Here is a 21858-nt window from a genome sequence, read left to right as displayed (position 1 = left end):
GAGCTGCGATTGCTTCCTGTTCATGTTGTTCTGGTGGAAAGTGAAGTTTGTCTTTAACGCCCTGCTTATTGTCCTTTACAGCACTGTTGTGTTTGTTCCAGACTAAGATATATAAAATGTCTGAAATTCGGTTTGTGTTTATTTAATTCCATGCAGGTTAAACATAGCAGACACAGATTATTTGGAATATTTGTTCTAGCAAGTTTTCAGGGTCTCGTGTATGCAGTCTCTTATTGTGATGAAAAGTGTAAAAAATTACATTTTGGTAGTATATTGTTCATCTGCAGTCATGGTCATGTGGTTTCTCTATGTTGTTTTGACCATAGACATTACATATGTAGATGCCTCATGACTTGCTGCAACATAATCCTGCATCGCAGCCATATTGGATGGGTCTCTTCACAACAGGCTCGCACCAGAGTCAACAGGAGTCCATGGAGAGTGAGCAAATATACTGGTATTTTGTGCTGCAGTATAGAAACCAGATCACATGGGATTACCTTTCACAAACAATAATTTTGGTTATTTCACCATTTGTAATATTATGTCATTGTAACAAACAATACTTACATGAATATGTTAGTTTAAATGAGTCAACACCCCCGAGTCACACTAACTGTCAGAATGCTCGTAGCACGGGCCGGGGCGGAGGATTAGCAGCAATCTTCCATTCCAGCTTATTAATTAATCAAAAACCCAGACAGAGCTTGAATTCATTTGAAAGCTTGACTCTTAGTCTTGTCCATCCAAATTGGAAGTCCCAAAAACCAGTTTTATTTGTTATTATCTATCGTCCACCTGGTCGTTACTGTGAGTTTCTCTGTGAATTTCAGACCTTTTGTCTGACTTAGTGCTTAGCTCAGATAAGATAATTATAGTGGGCGATTTTAACATCCACACAGATGCTGAGAATGACAGCCTCAACACTGCATTTAATCTATTATTAGACTCTATTGGCTTTGCTCAAAAAGTAAATGAGTCCACCCACCACTTTAATCATATCTTAGATCTTGTTCTGACTTATGGTATGGAAATAGAAGACTTAAAAGTATTCCCTGAAAACTCCCTTTTGTCTGATCATTTCTTAATAACATTTACATTTACTCTGATGGACTACCCAGCAGTAGGGAATAAGTTTCATTACACTAGAAGTCTTTCAGAAAGCGCTGTAACTAGGTTTAAGGATATGATTCCTTCTTTATGTTCTCTAATGCCATATACCAACACAGTGCAGAGTAGCTACCTAACTCTGTAAGGGAGATAGAGTATCTCGTCAATAGTTTTACATCCTCATTGAAGACAACTTTGGATGCTGTAGCTCCTCTGAAAAAGAGAGCTTTAAATCAGAAGTGTCTGACTCCGTGGTATAACTCGCAAACTCGTAGCTTAAAGCAGATAACCCGTAAGTTGGAGAGGAAATGGCGTCTCACTAATTTAGAAGATCTTCACTTAGCCTGGAAAAAGAGTCTGTTGCTCTATAAAAAAGCCCTCCGTAAAGCTAGGACATCTTTTTACTCATCACTAATTGAAGAAAATAAGAACAACCCCAGGTTTCTTTTCAGCACTGTAGCCAGGCTGACAAAGAGTCAGAGCTCTATTGAGCTGAGTATTCCATTAACTTTAACTAGTAATGACTTCATGACTTTCTTTGCTAACAAAATTTTGACTATTAGAGAAAAAATTACTCATAAACATCCCAAAGATGTATCGTTATCTTTGGCTGCTTTCAGTGATGCCGGTATTTGGTTAGACTCTGTCTCCGATTGTTCTGAGTTATTTTCATTAGTTACTTCATCCAAACCATCAACATGTTTATTAGACCCCATTCCTACCAGGCTGCTCAAGGAAGCCCTACCATTATTTAATGCTTCGATCTTAAATATGATCAATCTATCTTTGTTAGTTGGCTATGTACCACAGGCTTTTAAGGTGGCAGTAATTAAACCATTACTTAAAAGCCATCACTTGACCCAGCTATCTTAGCTAATTATAGGCCAATCTCCAACCTTCCTTTTCTCTCAAAAATTCTTGAAAGGGTAGTTGTAAAACTGCTAACTGATCATCTGCAGAGGAATGGTCTATTTGAAGAGTTTCAGTCAGGTTTTAGAATTCATCATAGTACAGAAACAGCATTAGTGAAGGTTACAAATGATCTTCTTATGGCCTCGGACAGTGGACTCATCTCTGTGCTTGTTCTGTTAGACCTCAGTGCTGCTTATGATACTGTTGACCATAAAATTTTATTACAGAGATTAGAGCATGCCATAGGTATTAAAGGCACTGCGCTGCGGTGGTTTGAATCATATTTGTCTAATAGATTACAATTTGTTCATGTAAATGGGGAATCTTCTTCACAGACTAAAGTTAATTATGGAGTTCCACAAGGTTCTGTGCTAGGACCAATTTTATTCACTTTATACATGCTTCCCTTAGGCAGTATTATTAGACGGTATTGCTTAAATTTTCATTGTTACGCAGATGATACCCAGCTTTATCTATCCATGAAGCCAGAGGACACACACCAATTAGCTAAACTGCAGGATTGTCTTACAGACATAAAGACATGGATGACCTCTAATTTCCTGCTTTTAAACTCAGATAAAACTGAAGTTATTGTACTTGGCCCACAAATCTTAGAAACATGGTGTCTAACCAGATCCTTACTCTGGATGGCATTACCCTGACCTCTAGTAATACTGTGAGAAATCTTGGAGTCATTTTTGATCAGGATATGTCACTCAAAGCGCATATTAAACAAATATGTAGGACTGCTTTTTTGCATTTACGCAATATCTCTAAAATCAGAAAGGTCTTGTCTCAGAGTGATGCTGAAAAAACTAATTCATGCATTTATTTCCTCTAGGCTGGACTATTGTAATTCATTATTATCAGGTTGTCCTAAAAGTTCCCTAAAAAGCCTTCAGTTAATTCAAAATGCTGCAGCTAGAGTACTGACAGGGACTAGAAGGAGAGAGCATATCTCACCCATATTGGCCTCTCTTCATTGGCTCCTGTTAATTCTAGAATAGAATTTAAAATTCTTCTTCTTACTTATAAGGTTTTGAATAATCAGGTCCCATCTTATCTTAGGGACCTCATAGTACCATATCACCCCAATAGAGCGCTTCGCTCTCAGACTGCAGGCTTACTTGTAGTTCCTAGGGTTTGTAAGAGTAGAATGGGAGGCAGAGCCTTCAGCTTTCAGGCTCCTCTCCTGTGGAACCAGCTCCCAATTCAGATCAGGGAGACAGACACCCTCTCTACTTTTAAGATTAGGCTTAAAACTTTCCTTTTTGCTAAAGCTTATAGTTAGGGCTGGATCGGGTGACCCTGAACCATCCCTTAGTTATGCTGCTATAGACGTAGACTGCTGGGGGGTTCCCATGATGCACTGTTTCTTTCTCTTTTTGCTCTGTATGCACCACTCTGCATTTAATCATTAGTGATCGATCTCTGCTCCCCTCCACAGCATGTCTTTTTCCTGGTTCTCTCCCTCAGCCCCAACCAGTCCCAGCAGAAGACTGCCCCTCCCTGAGCCTGGTTCTGCTGGAGGTTTCTTCCTGTTAAAAGGGAGTTTTTCCTTCCCACTGTAGCCAAGTGCTTGCTCACAGGGGGTCGTTTTGACCGTTGGGGTTTTACATAATTATTGTATGGCCTTGCCTTACAATATAAAGCGCCTTGGGGCAACTGTTTGTTGTGATTTGGCGCTATATAAAAAAAAAATTGATTGATTGATTGACATGTAACATTATTACAGCAGGAACTGGTCCTCTCTCTCATTAGCTGTGTTTCCATCCAACTAGTATCACAACTCTTAAGTAAATTTTAGTTAATGCAGCAAAAGGAAGAGTGCATTTGTGCACATTTCCACCCACTTGTTATGCGCTTTTGTTTTTTTGTTTTGTTTATTCGGCAAATACTGCATACAAACATACAACATGTAAATATGACATTATAAACCAGGATAACACATGAAAGCATAAACGCTTATTGCCAATGTGGCCCTTCGAAGTCAAGAGACAATCATGGTTACAGGTACAGTGTTTGTAATACTAACAATTAATAATAAGAAAACAAATAAATAGAGACATAATAGTCCAAAAGTAATAATGACAACATCTATAATAATAATAATACCAATAGTAAATATAATAATTATGATAAATTATAATAAAAAGATAGACTAGAATAACAAAAAAGATATGCCATATCATATGTCTTTGTTAAACAGCATAAGACAAAATCTTTCAGCATGAAAATATGTATTTTTAATGTGTGACAGCATCCTGTATCGTAACTGGATCTCTACTGTTTCTAACAAACCAAACCGTGGGAAATCGTGTGAAAATTTGGGGAGTTAGATTATTGTAGTTGGGGATCCACCTTCCTCAGTACAAATAAATAGACCCTGTGCAATAATGTCACTGGGTACCGCCCACCCCCCCACCCCCCGCCATGTTGGAGGACAAGCAAACACTCCAACATGGCGGACGATGTAGAAAGAAGCGTTGAAGAGAGTGAATATCAAGCTAATTTACGCGCGAAGGATAAAGTTACATACAAAGAAAAGTTGAAAATTACTCGAAAAAAAGCGCGCACCAAACATTAAAAACACAAAGCACACACGCGCCAGACACTCGGAAAAACAGCGGGCACCAAACACATTAAAAACACAAAGCACACACGCGCCAGACACTCGGAAAAACAGCGGGCACCAAACACATTAAAACACAAAGCACACACGCGCCAGACACTCGGAAAAACAGCGGGCACCAGACACATTAAAAACACAAAGCACACACACGCGCCAGACACTCGAAAAAAAAGCGGGCACCAAACACATTAAAAACACAAAGCACACACACGCGCCAGACACTCGAAAAAAAAGCGGGCACCAAACATTAAAAACACAAAGCACACACACGCGCCAAACACTCAGAAAACAGCGGGCACCAAACACATTAAAAACACAAAGCACACACACGCGCCAAACACTCGGGAAAAAAAGCGGGCACCAAACACATTAAAAACACAAAGCACACACACGCGCCAAACACTCGGGGAAAAAAAACATTAAAAACACAAAGCACACACACGCGCCAAACACTCGGGAAAAAAAACATTAAAAACACAAAGCACACACACGCGCCAAACACTCGAAAAAAAGCGGGCACCAAACATTAAAAACACAAAGCACACACGCGCCAAACACTCGGAAAAAAGCGGGCACCAAACACATTAAAAACACAAAGCACACACGCGCCAAACACTCGGAAAAAAGCGGGCACCAAACACATTAAAAACACAAAGCACACACGCGCCAAACACTCGAAAAAAAGCGGGCGCCAAACATTAAAAACACAAAGCACACACGCGCCAAACACTCGAAAAAAAGCGGGCGCCAAACACATTAAAAACACAAAGCACACACGCGCCAAACACTCGGGAAAAAAAAGCGGGCGCCAAACACATTAAAAACACAAAGCACACACACGCGCCAAACACTCGGAAAAAAGCGGGCGCCAAACACATTAAAAACACAAAGCACACACACGCGCCAAACACTCGGAAAAAAGCGGGCGCCAAACACTCGGGAAAAAAAAGCGGGCACCAAACACATGAAAAACACAAAGCACACACGCGCCAAACACTCGGGAAAAAAAAGCGGGCACCAAACACATTAAAAACACAAAGCACACACGCGCCAAACACTGGGAAAAAAAAGCGGGCACCAAACACATTAAAAACACAAAGCACACACGCGCCAAACACTGGGAAAAAAAAGCGGGCACCAAACGCATTAAAAACACAAAGCACACACGCGCCAAACGCTCGGAAAAAAGCGGGCACCAAACGCATTAAAAACACAAAGCACACACGCGCCAAACACTCGGAAAAAAGCGGGCGCCAAACACATTAAAAACACAAAGCACACACACGCGCCAAACACTCGGAAAAAAGCGGGCACCAAACACTCGGGAAAAAAAAGCGGGCACCAAACACATTAAAAACACAAAGCACACACGCGCCAAACACTCGGGAAAAAAAAGCGGGCACCAAACACATTAAAAACACAAAGCACACACGCGCCAAACACTGGGAAAAAAAAGCGGGCACCAAACACATTAAAAACACAAAGCACACACGCGCCAAACACTGGGAAAAAAAAGCGGGCACCAAACGCATTAAAAACACAAAGCACACACGCGCCAAACGCTCGGAAAAAAGCGGGCACCAAACGCAAGAGAGAAAACTGACCCACCTTTCGTCAAAAAAGTGACAGCTGCCAATCAAAATCGACCACGTCACTAAGCCCTGCCCCTCTATGATGTCATAGCCAATCAGAATCGATGACGTCACTATGTCCCGCCCCTAAGCCCCTCCCCTAGTCCCGCCTTCGAGCCCCGCCCCTTATGACGTCACAGCCAATCATAATAGATGACGTCACTATGCCCCGCCCCTGGTTTCCACCTCCAAGCCCCCGCCCCTTATGACGTCACATCCAATCAGAGTCGATGACGTCAGTATGTCCCGCCCCTAAGCCCCGCCCCCGGCTCCTCCCCTAGTTCCGCCCCTGGCTCCTCCCCTAGCCCCACCCCCAAGCTCCTCCCCTAACCCCGGCCAAGCACCGCCTCCAAGCCATACCTCCCCTCCCACCCAGGGTCTAATATTTTAATGTCACTTTATTTCATGAATTAAAGAATGATTAAAAATACCTAGATCTTTTTAATGTATTAAAGAATTAACTAATTCTGAAATAATTAAACATAAATCAGTGTCTATTATTTAATGCCCCTTTAATATTTTTAATTCTTAAATTATTACGTTTCCTTTTCTGTTTTTTAATTCGTAAATTAAAGAAGGGGTACAAATAGCCGTCTCTCGGCTGTAAGTCTTTGCAGCAAGACGGTCAAATACCCACGCATAGAGCCGCTCGCGGAAACATGACCCCACGGCTGTAAAACCTGTTGCAGACGCTGTGTCAGTGTGTGTGCGTGCGTGTGTGCGTGCGTGTGTGTGTGTGCGTGTGTGTGCGTGGCGGGACACCCGCTGAGCGGAGATGCTGCCCCGAGGTGATGAACCCGAAGAACAATAAACAATGCTCCTTATCACTCACGCCAAAGGATGTTTCAATAAACAAAGCTCCTTATCACTCACGCCAAATGGTGTTTCTTTTAAGATATTACCCGATCATCATGGTGCGCGGGACACCCGCTGATCGGAGATGCCGCCCAGAGGTGATGAAGGCGGAAAAAAACAAAGTTTCTTCTCCGTCACTCCCGGCAGGGTGGCTGGGTGTCAGGCCAGATGGTATTTTTTTAGAGCAAAAGGTACCAGTAAGTGTTTTTCACAAAAAACCTCGTTTGAAAAACAATTTACCCTTTTCAACAATATTATAGGAAAGAACACAGGCTGTATAAGGTTTAGAATATGTGCTTTATTACATTCATTAAAGTCACACACAGAGAAAAAAGCAATTGTTCATGTTTATTAAACACAGCATACGTGAAGGAAAACATTAAGAAAAAAGTATTTGGTCCACTTACATGAAGAAAAAAAGTATACGTTCATGTTTATTAAACACAACATACGTGAAGGAAAACATTAAGAAAAAAGTACTTGTTCCAGTTACCTGAAGAAAAAAAGCATATTTTCATGGTTATTAAACACAAATTTGGTCCACTTACATGAAGAAAAAAGCATACGTCCATGTTTATTAAAGGGTAACCATCAGGCTGTCGCTGTAAATTAGCTGATAGATGATTATTGTGTCTCCAGCTGCGTATAATAAACTCAAGTCTGCTCAGTGCCACTTTTCTAAGGCAACAAGTTCGCATATTTTTTTTGTAAAGTCAACTTATTATATTTTACACATTTTGGGATTCAAACATCAAATCCTTATCTTATCTCAACACTTCACGGTAATGTTCACATGCCAGCAGCTTGGATGTTAAGTCCTAAATCTAAACATTTTCTTTGCTCACTTGTATTGCTGCAAGTTCCTGCTTTACCACCTCATTCTGACCAAGAAACATCTGAAGTGGGTCAAAAAAATAACTGAAACTGTTCTTGAAAGCAGCTTTCTCCTGGTTAGTTTTTAATACACCCTGAAGACATCAAGATTCTCTGATCAGATTTCTTGGGAGACTTTCTAAAAGGGAGACATGTATTGTTTTAATATGAAAATCAGCCGTCAGCATTTTATGTCAAGTGTTCCCTGAAAATCACAGATAACTGAATGACGGAGAACTGAAGCAACAACTTTGAAGTTTCAAATAAAACAGGGTTCATCAGCTTTTTCTGGTTTATCAGAATCTGAATCAGAACAGCTTTTAATGGCCAAGTATCCACAGAATACATGGAATTTGACTTTGGTTTGAGCCGCACTCTCTCTGTACACTGTAAATGCATGCAAACATACAAACGAATTAAGTTAACCGGACTCAGTTTTCAAGCTGTAGCTTCAAGAAAATTAAGTTGACCTGAATATGATGAATGAACAAAACTATTTTGAGAATTAAGCCGTCACTTGCTGGATGCTCACAGTAAATACATTACTGTAATTTATTTTTTTCAGTACAGCAAAATAAACAAGTTACTGTAATCTAGATTTTAAGTGTATTTGAGTACTGCACACTCGCAATAATTAAGGTAATCAAATCTGCTTCAAGACAACATAAATTACTTTGTAAGGCAGCAAGTTTGCATTTTTTGATTATTTTCATTTTTAGTAAAGTCATCTTATTATTTTTTACAGTGTAAGGCATGTAGAAATACCCTAAACAGCGAATAATCCGCAGTAAAAATTGTACAACGTGTTTTTAAAAACCGCTTGTAATTATGAAGAAACTAGTTTAGCTAACAACTGCTACAGAAAGGTGAACATTTATTAAAATGAATCTGAAATACACGAGTTGACCAACATCAGGAGGGTAAGAGTTCTAATGTTAAAACTCACTGTTACTCCGCTGTTTTATGATTTGTAAAAAGCTGCACCAGGCACTTGAAAGTTGCACATTTCCGACCAATTCTGTCAAAAAACATTAACAGCCTGTGAGCCGACACACTGCTGTCAGTGTGACAAGAGGAAAGTGTGTCATGTAGAATCTGTGCATTTGTTCAGAGCGTATAATTATAAATCTCAAGTCGTTTTAACGTGGATAAAGATTTAAATGCGGTTGTTTTGCAGAAGTTCCACTGAAAACACACAGAAGCTGTAATTTTTACAATTCACACGCCGTATCTTTGATAGAAACAGTCGGTGGTCATTTATTGAGAAATCTAACTGGCGGAGGGTTTTACGCTTTAAACGCTTATTTGGTTGTGAAAAGCTCCACAAAAACTTCTACTTTTCGAGCTGATGCTGACTGTTTGCATAAATTTTTGGCTGAGTGGGGAAACGTCTGACATTATATAGCCAATATGTTTTTTTTTTCTTACTTTACGGACCTTTAAAAACTTTAGTCATATTACTAAATCATTGTTTTCCTTTTTTTCTTACCTCATGAAGGCGACTCTCTCTCTCCGGCTCCCCGTGTCGTCTAATAACCCTCTGGGCTTCATTTGTCTTCTTCTTCTCGTTAAACCAGAATAAACTTTTTATGCATCGCAATTATTCTCTCTCAAAAACATTCATTAATACCAGTCCAAAATATCCTCGAACCTCCGGGCATCTTGCAGGAGCGACGGTCACGTCTCGCCACAAACTGAAAGAAAAGATGCGACTTATTAAATATTTAGCCTACACTTTAAAAAAAAAAAACGTCATGATGTGATTTTTTCTTCTTACCGTGTAACACGAGTCCGTCCCCGCGGCGCCCTGTTGACGGTTCGACAGACCTCCGTCGGTTAGAACACACCAGCTCCGCGTTATTAACCTGTATTTTTAATATAAATGAGATTTCAGAGGGTTTACTATCTCTGCTGCTGTGTCTGGGGGAAAAAACTTGATTAAACAGCGTTAAATAAACTCCTAACAGAATATCCACAAACTGTAACACAGACCATACTTATTAATGAAATATTTACACTTTAAAAAGTTATGAGCTGATTTTCTTACGTCATAAAGGAGAGTCTGTCCCTGGCCTGTCGTGTCGTCTAAATGATCCTCGGGGGTTAATTTGTCAGGCCGAATTCTTCTGCTCCATCAGAATAAACTTTTCTCACCGTGGGGCTCTATATCTAACAAAAAAACATCATTTAAAAAAATGTTTACCGCCGAGGATCTTTTTTTTTTAAAAAAAAAACAGAAGCATTTCTATCAAAAGATTACTTAATTCACTTGCCGTGAAAGACTTTCGCACTCTGAAGAAAAAGAAAACTTCATTCCGAGAGAATGAACGTCTGCTCCAGTCAGCGGCTGGAATGAAGGAAAAACACTGCAGCAGGAGGCGGGACAGAAAACTGGACCAGCCTCCAAAACAAGCTCATTACCCACAGGTATCAGGTTTTATGGTGGACCCAAAAAACACACGTAATCATCGATCAGGGGATTTAGCCTGACACCTCGAACCCAGGGACACAGCAGGACCTCATAAAAATATTGCTTCAAACGGGATCTGTGACGCTGGCCCGGTTTGTCAAAAGAGGTGCGACCTTTTGCGCTAAACACCCCAAATACACACACACAGGCACACACTTTTAAGAGCAAATATCCCCAGACCCGCGCGTGTAGTGGTCCCATACTATGAACAAAAGCGGATGGATAGCAAAGTCATGACGGATAATACAGAAATAGTGGACCTTTTAATAGTTGCACTAAAAGAATAAAACGCTACTCACAGGAGAATTAGTTTTCCCAGCTTCAGCCTGTCTTATTCCAGACATGTCAGAAACCACATGAACAAAACATCTACATATCTTTAACACCAAAGAGATTTAAATATATCCGTACATACATATGTACATACTCATATTTTTTCCCATTTCTATTTCCATGTTTCCTTTTTGTGAATATTTACAAATAAATAAAGGTCACTGCGTGTATTAAATATATATCAGCGCCACCGGGGCGTCGTACCAAGATGTGCTGTCTTTATACACCGAAAATACTATCGCAAACCATGATCTGGTTTCTGATTTTGTGAAAAGATATCGTAATTGCCTTAAGAAAAGGGGTAATACCTCCTGTATCCAGCTACAAGGACCTTCGCACACTTTTAAATGCTGTGACAGCTTGTGTTAACCTTTGATCCTAATTTTTTTTTTAATGTTTTTTCACGTGAAAATGTAACCCCTGTCTTGGGACAACCTCCCGATCATACCTTTTAAAGTTTTATCGCGTTTGCACGCTTTAAAACATTGTTATTAAGTACAGAAAGAAGTGTTAATCTTTGATCCTAAATTTTTTAAATTTTTTTTTGTCACCTGAAAATGGGTTGGATGTGTGAGAGCAGCCTTCCGATCATACCTTTAAAGTTTTACCGCGTTTGGATAATTTAAAACGTCGTTATTAAGCGCAGAAAGAAGCGTTGACCTTTGACCTTGAATTTTTTATGCGCGTTTTTTTGTGAAAAAATGCTTCTGGTGTGTTGAGAACGCTCTCCCGATCATACCTTTAAAGTTTTACCGCGTTTGGACGTGTTTAAAAATTGTCACGGCTCGTGTTAATCTTTGATCCTAAAATTTTTTAATGTTTTTTTTGCCTGAAAACGGACCGGATGTGTTGAGAGCGGCCTCCCGATCATACCTTTAAAGTTTTATCGCGTATGCACGCGTTTAAATATTGTCCCTCACATAAAACATGTTCAAGCTAAAATATCTAAAAATATTTCTAGTACCCTCAACAAAGCAAAAATATTTATTGAATTACAAAGCTCTACATATTTTATATCATTCACTTGTTTCGCCATATCTGAATTACTGCGTGGACGTTTGAGGCAACATTTACAAATCCTCACTTCGACCATTACCTTTATGATACCTTGTCAGTATTCATGACAGCCAATTAAGCAGTGTCTTTACTATAACCTTGATTAGCAATTTTAATGCGTATTCTTTATTCTATACAACATATAGCCTATTGAAATGATGTAAACTAAGGTGCAGCAATACAAATTCTATGGAAGAGACTTACATGATTAATTATAACATTTATTAAAATAAGGGCTTACTTTCATCAATCAGCAACTCCGTCACTACATAAACGGAAAGTTCACCCCTTAAAAGTCAAAATTCAGCCAAAAGAGGGGCACCTATTCTCGTTTTGAGCTTCTCACAAACCTTCATGCGCTGCGTCTCCTGGAACTCACCGTGGAAGAATATGAAGAGCTATTGTGGAATACTTTCGAGCAAAACTGCTGACAAAGATGTTCAGATGGTTCTTGCAGGATGCTAAGGTGACACTCCATGTGGTCCGGCTGCTGATGGTCTATTTCAGAGAGCCCACGGATGGACTTGTCCTTCTTGCAGATGTAAGTTTGTTCCTCTTCTTTCTTAAATTTTTATTGCATTGAATAATATTCTCACAACATGTATATATTTTCTGTACCCTATAGTCATCTTCCATAGGCTGACATCGAGAAGACCCTCACCCTGCCCATGATCTAATAACACTGCTTGGTATTTGGTGAATTTGCGCATTCGCATCAGATGAGCCGAAGTTATAGTCATCCCAGCAAAGCATGAATGTTAACCCGATTAGAGATATTTTCAAGATGCTTTCTGAAATAACTCCAATTTCATATTTCAGATGGGACAGATCGTGTAACTGTGACGCTGTAATTTCAGTGTACTACAGTACCAAGAGGAGGCTGCCAGCACACTTGATTTCATTCAAAAGTAAGCCTCTTCTTCTCCAATTGACCTATTCACAGCAGTAATTTTGACATTAAATTGTATGGTCAACTCTCTCGTGGTGCTGTAATGACATAAATTGAAATGAAATTAACGATAGAAGGTTCACTTCTTCTATAAACAACAACCCTCTTTTGGAGTGACAAGATTAGGAATGAACATATCAGAGGGACGGCTCAGGTGGGACGGTTTGGAGACAGAGTCAGAGAGGCGAGATTGTGATGGTTTGGACGTGCAGAGGAGGGACCCATAGGGAGAAGGATGCTGAGGAAGGAGCCACCAGGCAGGAGGAAACGAGGGAGGGCAGAGAGGAGGTTCATGGATGGGCTGAGGGAGGACATGCGGGTGGTTGGTGTGACAGAGGACAGGGTGAGAAGGAAACAATTGATCTGCTGTGGCGACCCCTAACGGGAACGGCTAAAAGACAAAGAAGATGCTGAAGATCCTGTCCAAATTACTAGTGATTGTTTATCAACAATCCTGTATGTCCATATGTTTGGAATGCGCCAATAGCCATCTCATCAATGTATCTGGTTAAACATAGTTCTGATTTTATTACCCAGCCGTGCTCTATATTGGAGATTTTATTTATGTCCAACCTCCGATCTCGGACTACCGTTTTTTCAGGTGATACATTGGGATCAATCCTGAAAGGGTGACAAAGACCTGCCGCGGCATGACCACTTCCAAAAGGACGGGTAGACTTGTTAAAAAAAAGTCGACCACGGTGAATCCCCAGGTAGCCACACTGCTCAAGAACCTGATGGATCTTGAGTGGAATTTCATATAGGTGACTAAGAACGCTCTACTCCCGCTCGTCTTGTCAGCAGTGTTTAAATTTTGACTTTTAAGGGGTGAACTTTCCGTTTATGTAGTGACGGAGTTGCTGATTGATGAAAGTAAGCCCTTATTTTAATAAATGTTATAATTAATCATGTAAGTCTCTTCCATAGAATTTGTATTGCTGCACCTTAGTTTACATCATTTCAATAGGCTATATGTTGTATAGAATAAAGAATACGCATTAAAATTGCTAATCAAGGTTATAGTAAAGACACTGCTTAATTGGCTGTCATGAATACTGACAAGGTATCATAAAGGTAATGGTCGAAGTGAGGATTTGTAAATGTTGCCTCAAACGTCCACGCAGTAATTCAGATATGGCGAAACAAGTGAATGATATAAAATATGTAGAGCTTTGTAATTCAATAAATATTTTTGCTTTGTTGAGGGTACTAGAAATATTTTTAGATATTTTAGCTTGAACATGTTTTATGTGAGGGACAATATTTAAACGCGTGCATACGCGATAAAACTTTAAAGGTATGATCGGGAGGCCGCTCTCAACACATCCGGTCCGTTTTCAGGCAAAAAAAACATTAAAAAATTTTAGGATCAAAGATTAACACGAGCCGTGACAATTTTTAAACACGTCCAAACGCGGTAAAACTTTAAAGGTATGATCGGGAGAGCGTTCTCAACACACCAGAAGCATTTTTTCACAAAAAAACGCGCATAAAAATTCAAGGTCAAAGGTCAACGCTTCTTTCTGCGCTTAATAACGACGTTTTAAATTATCCAAACGCGGTAAAACTTTAAAGGTATGATCGGAAGGCTGCTCTCACACATCCAACCCATTTTCAGGTGACAAAAAAAAATTTAAAAAATTTAGGATCAAAGATTAACACTTCTTTCTGTACTTAATAACAATGTTTTAAAGCGTGCAAACGCGATAAAACTTTAAAAGGTATGATCGGGAGGTTGTCCCAAGACAGGGGTTACATTTTCACGTGAAAAAACATTAAAAAAAAAATTAGGATCAAAGGTTAACACAAGCTGTCACAGCATTTAAAAGTGTGCGAAGGTCCTTGTAGCTGGATACAGGAGGTATTACCCCTTTTCTTAAGGCAATTACGATATCTTTTCACAAAATCAGAAACCAGATCATGGTTTGCGATAGTATTTTCGGTGTATAAAGACAGCACATCTTGGTACGACGCCCCGGTGGCGCTGATATATATTTAATACACGCAGTGACCTTTATTTTATTTGTAAATATTCACAAAAAGGAAACATGGAAATAGAAATGGGAAAAAATATGAGTATGTACATATGTATGTACGGATATATTTAAATCTCTTTGGTGTTAAAGATATGTAGATGTTTTGTTCATGTGGTTTCTGACATGTCTGGAATAAGACAGGCTGAAGCTGGGAAAACTAATTCTCCTGTGAGTAGCGTTTTATTCTTTTAGTGCAACTATTAAAAGGTCCACTATTTCTGTATTATCCGTCATGACTTTGCTATCCATCCGCTTTTGTTCATAGTATGGGACCACTACACGCGCGGGTCTGGGGATATTTGCTCTTAAAAGTGTGTGCCTGTGTGTGTGTATTTGGGGTGTTTAGCGCAAAAGGTCGCACCTCTTTTGACAAACCGGGCCAGCGTCACAGATCCCGTTTGAAGCAATATTTTTATGAGGTCCTGCTGTGTCCCTGGGTTCGAGGTGTCAGGCTAAATCCCCTGATCGATGATTACGTGTGTTTTTTGGGTCCACCATAAAACCTGATACCTGTGGGTAATGAGCTTGTTTTGGAGGCTGGTCCAGTTTTCTGTCCCGCCTCCTGCTGCAGTGTTTTTCCTTCATTCCAGCCGCTGACTGGAGCAGACGTTCATTCTCTCGGAATGAAGTTTTCTTTTTCTTCAGAGTGCGAAAGTCTTTCACGGCAAGTGAATTAAGTAATCTTTTGATAGAAATGCTTCTGTTTTTTTTTAAAAAAAAAAGATCCTCGGCGGTAAACATTTTTTTAAATGATGTTTTTTGTTAGATATAGAGCCCCACGGTGAGAAAAGTTTATTCTGATGGAGCAGAAGAATTCGGCCTGACAAATTAACCCCCGAGGATCATTTAGACGACACGACAGGCCAGGGACAGACTCTCCTTTATGACGTAAGAAAATCAGCTCATAACTTTTTAAAGTGTAAATATTTCATTAATAAGTATGGTCTGTGTTACAGTTTGTGGATATTCTGTTAGGAGTTTATTTAACGCTGTTTAATCAAGTTTTTTTCCCCCAGACACAGCAGCAGAGATAGTAAACCCTCTGAAATCTCATTTATATTAAAAATACAGGTTAATAACGCGGAGCTGGTGTGTTCTAACCGACGGAGGTCTGTCGAACCGTCAACAGGGCGCCGCGGGGACGGACTCGTGTTACACGGTAAGAAGAAAAAAATCACATCATGACGTTTTTTTTTTTTAAAGTGTAGGCTAAATATTTAATAAGTCGCATCTTTTCTTTCAGTTTGTGGCGAGACGTGACCGTCGCTCCTGCAAGATGCCCGGAGGTTCGAGGATATTTTGGACTGGTATTAATGAATGTTTTTGAGAGAGAATAATTGCGATGCATAAAAAGTTTATTCTGGTTTAACGAGAAGAAGAAGACAAATGAAGCCCAGAGGGTTATTAGACGACACGGGGAGCCGGAGAGAGAGAGTCGCCTTCATGAGGTAAGAAAAAAAGGAAAACAATGATTTAGTAATATGACTAAAGTTTTTAAAGGTCCGTAAAGTAAGAAAAAAAAACATATTGGCTATATAATGTCAGACGTTTCCCCACTCAGCCAAAAATTTATGCAAACAGTCAGCATCAGCTCGAAAAGTAGAAGTTTTTGTGGAGCTTTTCACAACCAAATAAGCGTTTAAAGCGTAAAACCCTCCGCCAGTTAGATTCTCAATAAATGACCACCGACTGTTTCTATCAAAGATACGGCGTGTGAATTGTAAAAATTACAGCTTCTGTGTGTTTTCAGTGGAACTTCTGCAAAACAACCGCATTTAAATCTTTATCCACGTTAAAACGACTTGAGATTTATAATTATACGCTCTGAACAAATGCACAGATTCTACATGACACACTTTCCTCTTGTCACACTGACAGCAGTGTGTCGGCTCACAGGCTGTTAATGTTTTTTGACAGAATTGGTCGGAAATGTGCAACTTTCAAGTGCCTGGTGCAGCTTTTTACAAATCATAAAACAGCGGAGTAACAACAGTGAGTTTTAACATTAGAACTCTTACCCTCCTGATGTTGGTCAACTCGTGTATTTCAGATTCATTTTAATAAATGTTCACCTTTCTGTAGCAGTTGTTAGCTAAACTAGTTTCTTCATAATTACAAGCGGTTTTTAAAAACACGTTGTACAATTTTTACTGCGGATTATTCGCTGTTTAGGGTATTTCTACATGCCTTACACTGTAAAAAATAATAAGATGACTTTACTAAAAATGAAAATAATCAAAAATGCAAACTTGCTGCCTTACAAAGTAATTTATGTTGTCTTGAAGCAGATTTGATTACCTTAATTATTGCGAGTGTGCAGTACTCAAATACACTTAAAATCTAGATTACAGTAACTTGTTTATTTTGCTGTACTGAAAAAAATAAATTACAGTAATGTATTTACTGTGAGCATCCAGCAAGTGACGGCTTAATTCTCAAAATAGTTTTGTTCATTCATCATATTCAGGTCAACTTAATTTTCTTGAAGCTACAGCTTGAAAACTGAGTCCGGTTAACTTAATTCGTTTGTATGTTTGCATGCATTTACAGTGTACAGAGAGAGTGCGGCTCAAACCAAAGTCAAATTCCATGTATTCTGTGGATACTTGGCCATTAAAAGCTGTTCTGATTCAGATTCTGATAAACCAGAAAAGCTGATGAACCCTGTTTTATTTGAAACTTCAAAGTTGTTGCTTCAGTTCTCCGTCATTCAGTTATCTGTGATTTTCAGGGAACACTTGACATAAAATGCTGACGGCTGATTTTCATATTAAAACAATACATGTCTCCCTTTTAGAAAGTCTCCCAAGAAATCTGATCAGAGAATCTTGATGTCTTCAGGGTGTATTAAAAACTAACCAGGAGAAAGCTGCTTTCAAGAACAGTTTCAGTTATTTTTTTGACCCACTTCAGATGTTTCTTGGTCAGAATGAGGTGGTAAAGCAGGAACTTGCAGCAATACAAGTGAGCAAAGAAAATGTTTAGATTTAGGACTTAACATCCAAGCTGCTGGCATGTGAACATTACCGTGAAGTGTTGAGATAAGATAAGGATTTGATGTTTGAATCCCAAAATGTGTAAAATATAATAAGTTGACTTTACAAAAAAAATATGCGAACTTGTTGCCTTAGAAAAGTGGCACTGAGCAGACTTGAGTTTATTATACGCAGCTGGAGACACAATAATCATCTATCAGCTAATTTACAGCGACAGCCTGATGGTTACCCTTTAATAAACATGGACGTATGCTTTTTTCTTCATGTAAGTGGACCAAATTTGTGTTTAATAACCATGAAAATATGCTTTTTTCTTCAGGTAACTGGAACAAGTACTTTTTTCTTAATGTTTTCCTTCACGTATGTTGTGTTTAATAAACATGAACGTATACTTTTTTTCTTCATGTAAGTGGACCAAATACTTTTTTCTTAATGTTTTCCTTCACGTATGCTGTGTTTAATAAACATGAACAATTGCTTTTTTCTCTGTGTGTGACTTTAATGAATGTAATAAAGCACATATTCTAAACCTTATACAGCCTGTGTTCTTTCCTATAATATTGTTGAAAAGGGTAAATTGTTTTTCAAACGAGGTTTTTTGTGAAAAACACTTACTGGTACCTTTTGCTCTAAAAAATACCATCTGGCCTGACACCCAGCCACCCTGCCGGGAGTGACGGAGAAGAAACTTTGTTTTTTCCCGCCTTCATCACCTCTGGGCGGCATCTCCGATCAGCGGGTGTCCCGCGCACCATGATGATCGGGTAATATCTTAAAAGAAACACCATTTGGCGTGAGTGATAAGGAGCTTTGTTTATTGAAACATCCTTTGGCGTGAGTGATAAGGAGCATTGTTTATTGTTCTTCGGGTTCATCACCTCGGGGCAGCATCTCCGCTCAGCGGGTGTCCCGCCACACACACACACACGCACACACACGCACACGCACGCACGCACACACACACGCACGCACACACACTGACACAGCGTCTGCAACAGGTTTTACAGCCGTGGGGTCATGTTTCCGCGAGCGGCTCTATGCGTGGGTATTTGACCGTCTTGCTGCAAAGACTTACAGCCGAGAGACGGCTATTTGTACCCCTTCTTTAATTTACGAATTAAAAAACAGAAAAGGAAACGTAATAATTTAAGAATTAAAAATATTAAAGGGGCATTAAATAATAGACACTGATTTATGTTTAATTATTTCAGAATTAGTTAATTCTTTAATACATTAAAAAGATCTAGGTATTTTTAATCATTCTTTAATTCATGAAATAAAGTGACATTAAAATATTAGACCCTGGGTGGGAGGGGAGGTATGGCTTGGAGGCGGTGCTTGGCCGGGGTTAGGGGAGGAGCTTGGGGGTGGGGCTAGGGGAGGAGCCAGGGGCGGGGCTTAGGGGCGGGACATACTGACGTCATCGACTCTGATTGGATGTGACGTCATAAGGGGCGGGGGCTTGGAGGTGGAAACCAGGGGCGGGGCATAGTGACGTCATCTATTATGTTTGCTGTGACGTCATAAGGGGCGGGGCTCGAAGGCGGGACTAGGGGAGGGGCTTAGGGGCGGGACATAGTGACGTCATCGATTCTGATTGGCTATGACGTCATAGAGGGGCGGGGCTTAGTGACGTGGTCGATTTTGATTGGCAGCTGTCACTTTTTTGACGAAAGGTGGGTCAGTTTTCTCTCTAACGCATTAAAAACACCAAGCACACACGCGCCAAACACTCGGAAAAAAGCGGGCACCAAACATTAAAAACACAAAGCACACACGCGCCAAACACTCGGAAAAAAGCGGGCACCAAACATTAAAAACACAAAGCACACACGCGCCAAACACTCGGAAAAAAGCGGGCACCAAACATTAAAAACACAAAGCACACACGCGCCAAACACTCGAAAAAAAGCGGGCACCAAACACATTAAAAACACAAAGCACACACGCGCCAAACACTCGGGAAAAAAAAGCGGGCACCAAACACATTAAAAACACAAAGCACACACGCGCCAAACACTCGGAAAAAAGCGGGCACCAAACACATTAAAAACACAAAGCACACACGCGCCAAACACTCGGAAAAAAGCGGGCACCAAACACATTAAAAACACAAAGCACACACGCGCCAAACACTCGGAAAAAAGCGGGCGCCAAACACATTAAAAACACAAAGCACACACGCGCCAAACACTCGGAAAAAAGCGGGCACCAAACACATTAAAAACACAAAGCACACACGCGCAGTGTGGTTACTCAACTGCTTGTAGATAGTATGACAATTTTGCATATTCTAGGATTTATAAGTGAAATAAATACTGTACATAAAACACACTAGTTAAATAGGGAGACTGACCTTTAATGAAATGATCCGAACAGATCCGTAGATTGGCCAAACTGGACTCGGATGTAAGGTTACTTCTAGCTATCCGTGCTAGCCAGATTGCTCGCCTCTTTGAAGACAGTTCTCGCGTATTTTCTCCTTGATGCTCGATAATTGCCGGTAACCTTAAGAAACTGATTAGTTTCCCTGTTCTTACGATTACTACAGCCGATTATACCACAAAAACTCGGCATTTTATCGCAAATATCTGCAGCTAGCTAGTGTGCGTCTGTAGTGTGCGCGTCTTGTTTGTCCAACAAGGCGGAACGGAAGTATCGTGACGTCATTTGCACAGGGTTTATACACTGGGGGGGGCGCAACAGAGACCCATCCAAGATGGCGGCCGGCTGATACGGCAGCGGCACTCCATGAGGCGTCTACGTATATAATGTCTATGAGAATGACCCTTAACTGTAACAAGATCGTGTAGAAAAGAATGAAATAACTTTCACATCACTCACACACACACACACACACACACACACACACACACACACACACACACACACACACACACACACACACACACACACACACACACACGGGGACTCGAACCACGGAGCCGTGGTAGAAACAGCACAGCTGTGCTGACGTGGATCACACGGAAGCGTGAAAATTTGGCACCTGTGCTGTCTAAGTCAGGAAAACACAGTCGCTCTTCTTTTGACTGTTTCTGAGAAAATCTCCACGCAGAAAACGAACATAAAGACTTTAAAAACGAACAAGAAAGAGGAAAACTCACCGCACACAACTGCACGTCCAAATGCAGACGCCGAAGCTGCGCATGCGCAGTGTCACAGCTAAAGGTCAGCGTGACGTGTCGTCCGCTGCGACACTGCTGCAGTTCGCTTCCATGCCGCCTGCGGCGCTAATATACTATTCAGTAAGCAGGCTCACAGAGGTGAAATAAACACCGGTTTGGATATCAAGCTCATTTCTGCCATATTTTTGTCCGCCATTTTAGGAAAGGATTTGGCATGTGTTACTGACACAAAGCACGCCATCTGGTGTTGGTTGGTTCTCCAACCTTCCTTTTCTCTCAAAAATTCTTGAAAGGGTAGTTGTAAAACAGCTAACTGATCATCTGCAGAGGAATGGTCTATTTGAAGAGTTTCAGTCAGGTTTTAGAATTCATCATAGTACAGAAACAGCATTAGTGAAGGTTACAAATGATCTTCTTATGGCCTCGGACAGTGGACTCATCTCTGTGCTTGTTCTGTTAGACCTCAGTGCTGCTTTTGATACTGTTGACCATAAAATTTTATTACAGAGATTAGAGCATGCCATAGGTATTAAAGGCACTGCGCTGCGGTGGTTTGAATCATATTTGTCTAATAGATTACAATTTGTTCATGTAAATGGGGAATCTTCTTCACAGACTAAAGTTAATTATGGAGTTCCACAAGGTTCTGTGCTAGGACCAATTTTATTCACTTTATACATGCTTCGCTTAGGCAGTATTATTAGACGGTATTGCTTACATTTTCATTGTTACGCAGATGATACCCAGCTTTATCTATCCATGAAGCCAGAGGACACACACCAATTAGCTAAACTGCAGGATTGTCTTACAGACATAAAGACATGGATGACCTCTAATTTCCTGCTTTTAAACTCAGATA

General features: G+C 40.2%; 1 protein-coding gene across 1 annotated transcript in view; it reads right to left on the bottom strand.

Annotated features, from left to right (window-relative positions):
• ssr2 (signal sequence receptor, beta) overlaps positions 1-21001 on the bottom strand; it is a 65133-nt gene extending 44132 nt beyond the window's left edge. The window contains exon 1 of the mRNA XM_034161130.1: positions 20979-21001. The gene's annotated coding sequence lies outside the window, so the exon portion shown is untranslated. The remainder of the gene's footprint in view (positions 1-20978) is intronic.
• Between the last annotated feature and the right edge of the window lie 857 nt (positions 21002-21858).

Source organism: Thalassophryne amazonica, chromosome 20, assembly GCF_902500255.1.
Source record: "Thalassophryne amazonica chromosome 20, fThaAma1.1, whole genome shotgun sequence".
Taxonomy (NCBI): domain Eukaryota; kingdom Metazoa; phylum Chordata; class Actinopteri; order Batrachoidiformes; family Batrachoididae; genus Thalassophryne; species Thalassophryne amazonica.
This window is presented reverse-complemented; position numbering and strand designations above follow the sequence as displayed.